The following is a 6000-nucleotide window of genomic DNA, read 5'->3' on the forward strand; positions in this document are numbered from 1 at the left end:
ATGGAGAGGGGCTGGGAATCTGCCCGAAGGGGAGGGGGGGAAGGCAGCTAGAGAAGAAGGAAGCCAAGAGACAGCACTGGGTGAAGAGGAGATTTGCTGAGGAAGCTGGACCGTGAGGGTCCGTGTGCCGGGAGCCCGGCCGCGAGGGCAGAGCATGTGACCGGAGCGGGTGACCACTGGGACCCTGGCAGTTTGGGCGCCTGTGGAATGGGGGTAGCCCTGCAGGCGAGAAGCTGTCATTCACAGGGGGGACCTGCTGGAAAGAGGTGCTGTCATTGCAGCTGCAAATTTCCTCCCATAGCCACAAAAAGGTGTCTTTTTGCAGGTGAACTTTGGCTAAATCCATATGCAGTTGGCAAAGGCAACATCGTCCAGGAAGTAAAAGGTGTTGATAACTGCATGGAAAGCCCAGATCTCCTTTTCCTAGCACACAGCCCCAGCGCTGGGAGATCATATGGCATTTCTGTGTGTGCTCTCTCTGCCTCTCGTTGGTTGCTATGGCAGATCTCCATGGCTGTGCCCTCACGTTCTGTGGGAACGGGGAGCCTGCTAGATATACAGAGGCAGCTGCCTATTTTCCAGGCCTGAGCTAACACACAGCATGGACTTTGCTCCAATCCACAGTGAGGGCGATACTGTCATTTGATTGTGCCTCCTGCCACCTCATTGCAGTCAGTCACAGGCGCTTCCAGCAGGGGAGGGAACAAAATGATTGTTGTCTCCTAGCACAAGGATAAGAGGGTGATCAATGAAAGAAAAAAGGGGCAAACTGAAAACCGATACAAGGAAATCCCTTCTCACCCAGCGGGTGATTGTCCTGCGGAACTCACTGCCACAGGAAGGTGTGAGGGCCAACAGCAGAGCATGGTTCAAAAAAGGACTGGACATTTCTATAGAGAACAAAAATATCCAGAGTTGGAATAGCTGATGCTGACACACATTCTGGTAGGGATATGAGCCCTCTTGCTTAAAGATTTGAGCCCATCTCTGTGAGAGAGCAGCATGAGACCTGTGTGGGGAGCTACTGAAGGATCCTAAAGCACCTGGTTCTGGCCAACATCAGAGATGGGATTCTGGGTTGGCTGGTCTGGGATCTGATCCAGTCTGGCAATTCCTATGCTCCTGTGAAGATGAGTGACTATTTATTCCATATATTACAACAGCACCCGATCTGTATTGGGACTCATTGTGCCAGGTGCTGTATACCCACAAAATAGGGACAGGCCCTGCCAACCTAGAGTTAGAGGAGACAAAATGCTCACCTCCCTCACCTTCATAGCAGTGCCCTGCAGCAGCTGCCTGACACAGCAATTCACCATGCCGTTACTGCAGCATGTGTGGCTGGGACTCCTGGGTCCTTTCCAGAGTCTGTCAGCTCCGTGTGACCTGGAGTGAGTAGCTCCAAGTGTGCACCTGCCTGTGCTTCAGGTATCCCCTTTGAGAAGTGGGGTAACACACCTTCGTAACGCGACCTGAGACCCTGGGCTGAGAGACGCTCTGTACATACAAAGGGTTATTATGAAAGGGGCAAACGAAGAGCCCCCCTACATCTAAGTGGCCTAACATTTTCTGTTACATTCTTCTGAGTGTTTTGATGAAGAGCTCTAATGTCACCATGGCGTACAGTGCGGATTTGGAAAGTTAGCAGGGGTTGGATAGTCTTAGGGTCAGTGAGCTCACGGGTGCCTTTTGGGGGCCCCATAGCAAGCTGTTCTGGTTTGCAACCTGTTGAAAATCCTCATTTCCTGTCTCTGCTTCACTCAGTAGAGGTTGCTACTAAAATCCACCAGTGTCCCATCAGCACCTTCATGCGCTGCCCCGGTGGCTCCCTTCAGTGTGCTGCACGTGACTGGGCAAATGCTTCCTGCATCAAGAACCTTTTTGGCTGAAAGGAAAGTGCACTAGGTTGGGAACCAGCAGACCATGAGTTTCAGCCTTATGTCTCCTGACTGCTGACAGTAGTTCTGCACCCTCCACAACCCTTATAACTGAGCCTGGCTACCTACCCCACCGAGAGGTTGTGCAGGGTTGGAACAGAAGCCTGCTCTGTAATGTGGGCTGACCCAAGTCTCAGCCACTGTCAGAAAGAAGCTGCCAAATCTAAGCCCTTGGCTATGTTATCTGGAAAATGAAGCTATTCATGCATCTATAACCCACCATTTCAGTGTGTTACGCATTCTCCTCTAGTGGCTGCTCTGCGGATAGCAGCCCATGTCTGCTATCACCTACTGTAGGTGATTCTTTGGTTCAGGTAGTAGAGGCCTGTGCTGAAAGCCCGGCATTCAAACCATGCTGATGCTAGGGATGGAGGTTTAAGAGTCACCCATCATTTCATAGAATTTTTTAAAAACTAAACCAAGGAAATTCTGTACAAATAAATGTGTTAAAAGAATGTTCAGGTTGCAAAGCCCAGCACTCAAAAGTTAGGAAATGTTGGAGTAATGGGGGTTGCTTTTGCAACCTGAGCTGTCTGCATTATGAAACAGTCTATAATGACATGATCACAGATTTCTCTTTCCCACAGGCCCGCTGCATAATTCAATGCACAAGCAGACCTTTGTTTGTTTGTTTGTTTGTTTTTTATTTCAGAGAAAATGCTTCAGCGGCTTCAAAGAATACAATTAGGAGAAAATATCTTCTTTTGCCTCCAGGGCATCGTTTCAGAAAAATTCTGGGGCAGGCAAAGCTGTGTCAGCACAGAGAACATTACATGTGATTATATTATTGTTTGCAAAATTGGGATCTGGAGGACCAGAAAGTGGAGATGTAGACCTATGAAGAGTCAAAGGAGCCCTTCCATGTTTTGCAGCAAGGACTTGAAATCTGGCAAAAGGGTGGCCCTGATGGCCTTACTGTTTCAGAGCAAATCCACCTAAATCTGGCAAAATTACCAACCTTTAAAAAAATCTGTTTGCACATGTCCAGTAGAGACTTGTTAGAGTTATGCAGCTAAAATCTCAGCAGAGTCTGTCCACTGGGCATGCTCCAGCCCAGGGATGCAGGACTGTCCCTACAATTGCTGCTCCTGTGTGAACAGGGGAGAAGAATTGCAGACCACAGGGGATGGGGGGCCAAAGGCAGGAGCAGAGAGGGACAGAAGCCAGGAATGGGGGAGAGGATATAAGATGGGGGCAGAAGGGAAGGAGTTGTAGAGGGGAGAGGATAGGAGAGGAATGGGGAGACAATAGCAGGAGCTGGGGAGGGATTAGAACAGAAAGGGGTGGAGAGGAGCAGAGACAGAAGAGTCTGTAACCACTAGACACTCCTCTACAGACTTTGGATTGGATCCCAGGATCCCTGAGTCTCCACATGCCTCCACTGTCAACAAATAGCTGTTAAAGCCACTATGTCTCCATCCCCCTTTAGTGGCAGGTGCAAATATTGCGCTAGGCACAGCACAATAAGGGGGGCACTGCCAGAGGACCTTGTATAGAGGCAGGGGCACCGAGCACCCTGTAAATCTGTGAGACCGAGTGCTCACAGCGGTAACTGCAGTCACTGGAAGCTGTGTTTTGAACATATAAAGTGCTGTATAATGCTAAGTAGGATGGAAGATCAGGCCCTAGGTGTCTCAAAGTGGGCATCCAAAATTAGTGGGCACTTGGCAATGGTGGCCATAATCACTCTGTGCCTCAGTCCCCCGTGTGTGTAATGGGGATAATATCTTCCATCACGGGGGCTGTGAAGATAATTCATTAATATTTGAGACGTGCTCAGACACAATGCTGAGAGTGCCGCAGGAACGGCCAGGTGGAAACAGACAGTTCTGTGTTTGGGTGGCACAGTAAATAATGCAGGGGCCATGCACTGACTCAGGAGGCTAAAAGGCAGTTTTGAACAACTGCCCAGGCACTGAGCGAGGCAGGGTCCTGTGGAAACAACAGCATGTGATCACGCCCTTAAAGACTGTCACATAATTCACATGTGCAAGGGGGCGGAGGTAAAGCTGCATGGGCATCTCCTAATTTTCAAGGGCTCCACTTTGCAACCTGAATGTTCTTTGAAGGCAGGGCTTTCTTCCCCGCAATTATTCTTATCGTTGTTACTGCCATGGGGATGGCCGTGCATGGTGTAGCGCGGTTCCTCTAAGGGAGCGCGGTGAGGCAGAATTTCACTGCCTGTAGATCTGGGAGCCACTGGCAGAGTTGGTGTCTCTCGGGGATGGGAAGTTGTGTGTCTTGGCTTGCTGAGGGTGCTCTGCTGGGCCTGCACGATGGCAAGAGAGGCAGGGAGAACAGTGAAGGTACCAATAAAGAGACAGGAATATTAGCCACGGTTTGAGCCATAGGAATTGCAGCCGGCAATGCTCAAAGCAGCCAGAACTGAAGGCAGTTTGTCTGAATGGCCGGTTCTGTGCCTGTGGCTGAAGGCAGAGAAATGAAACCAGGGAACAGGTGTGTTATGGGAGCAGTGAGAGACCCTGTGGTGCCAGGTGCTGCCAGTCCCTGCCCTGAACAGTGCACAGTCTAAACAGACAAGGGATGAGAGGGGAAAGCACTTGCCTGAGATCACCTGAAAGGTCAATATTTCCCTGCGCTGGGTGCTCCCCGTCCTCCTGGGACTCTCTGGGGTAATCTGGTCTCATCAGAGACATGTGGGTAGTAAATGTCATTCTGCAACGTCCTCCTCGCCCAGCACATCCCGGGGCTGCTCACACAGCTCAGCTGCCCTGCGCTCAGACCCTACGGAACATAGGACGGCACCAGGGCAAAGGGGCTGAGTCCCTGCTCTCTGCCTTCGCACCTCAGTCTCCAGGGCACGGTGGTATTTGAAAGCTTGATTGCTCTAGCCCCTGAGCTTTCTCCTCCAGGCCAGCACGGTCCGACGCCCACCAGGGGTGCACTTTGCCTTGCAACTTCCACAAGGCCAGGCACCAGAGGCAGAGGGATATCTAGGGGCTGGCCTTGGGACCCTTCCTTTCTGCGCTATGGACCACAGCAATGCCCCGGAGCTTAGCTCTGCAGCTGCCCAGGGTGTGACATGGGCCAACAGAGGCGCTCTGGGGCTGGGAGATGGAACTGCTGGTAGGGCACGACTGACACGGTCCAGGGCTGTTTGCGTACTCCAACATAGCTCCACCCTCATGCTGTGGCCCCGCCCTTTCTTGGGATGGTAATGGCTGGGGCCACCTCACAAAAGCCATCTGGTGGGGCGTGCCCCCCTCCCTGGGTCACTGCTTCTTTGGCTGCCTGTGGGAAAGGGTCTGTCCTGGAGGGTTGGGGGAGGGATTTGGCTCTGCCCATCAGAGAACAGGGCTGTAGGTGGCAGCGCCTGCTGTCCCCACACAATTATACCGGGGTGACAGCAGCGGACCTGCCCCACGAGTCCTCTGCTGAGATGGTGGTGGTGGGTTTCAGAGCTAATAAAAGGGGCAGCTCCACCTCCCCTCGCCCTCCCCCAGCTATGGGCTCAGGCTATCTGCAGCCTCAGATAGCATCAGTGCATCACTCACCCCCAGACGAGCTCACCCCCCACCCCTGCCCCACCATGGGCTCAGGCTCTCTGCAGACTCAGGCAGTGTCACTGTGTTGGTCACACCTGGGATAGCTCCCCCCAGCCCAGTGATGGACTCAGGTTCTCGGTGGGCTCAGGTGGTGTTTCTGAGTCAGTCACCCCTGCCCCCTCCTGCCCACAGCCAGATCACCCATGACCTGCCCCCTCCTACCCCCAGACAGTGCCCCCAGCCCCTGCCCCCTCCTGCCTCTAGCCAGCGCCCCCACCCCACAATGGGCTCAGGCTCTCTGCAGACTCAGGCAGCTTCCCCGCGTTGGTCACCTCCGGGGCAGCTCCCCCCGCCCAGCGCCGGACTGAGGAGGCTCTCCGGGTTCGGGCGGCGTTTCTACGTCGGTCGCCCCTATCCGCGGCCCGCGTCCTTCCCAGTCCGGAGAGCGGCCGGCGGCGGCGGCGGGGAAGGGGCCGGCCCTGGCTCTGCGGCGGCGCGGTCCCGGCTCTCCCCGCCCAGGTGGGCGCTGGGGCTGCAGAGCCCAGCCGGACGCGGGC

This window comes from Emydura macquarii, unplaced genomic scaffold, assembly GCF_026122565.2.
Source record: "Emydura macquarii macquarii isolate MOO-44397 ecotype Brisbane River unplaced genomic scaffold, CSIRO-AGI_Emac_v2 contig_1305, whole genome shotgun sequence".
NCBI classification, from domain to species: Eukaryota; Metazoa; Chordata; order Testudines; family Chelidae; genus Emydura; species Emydura macquarii.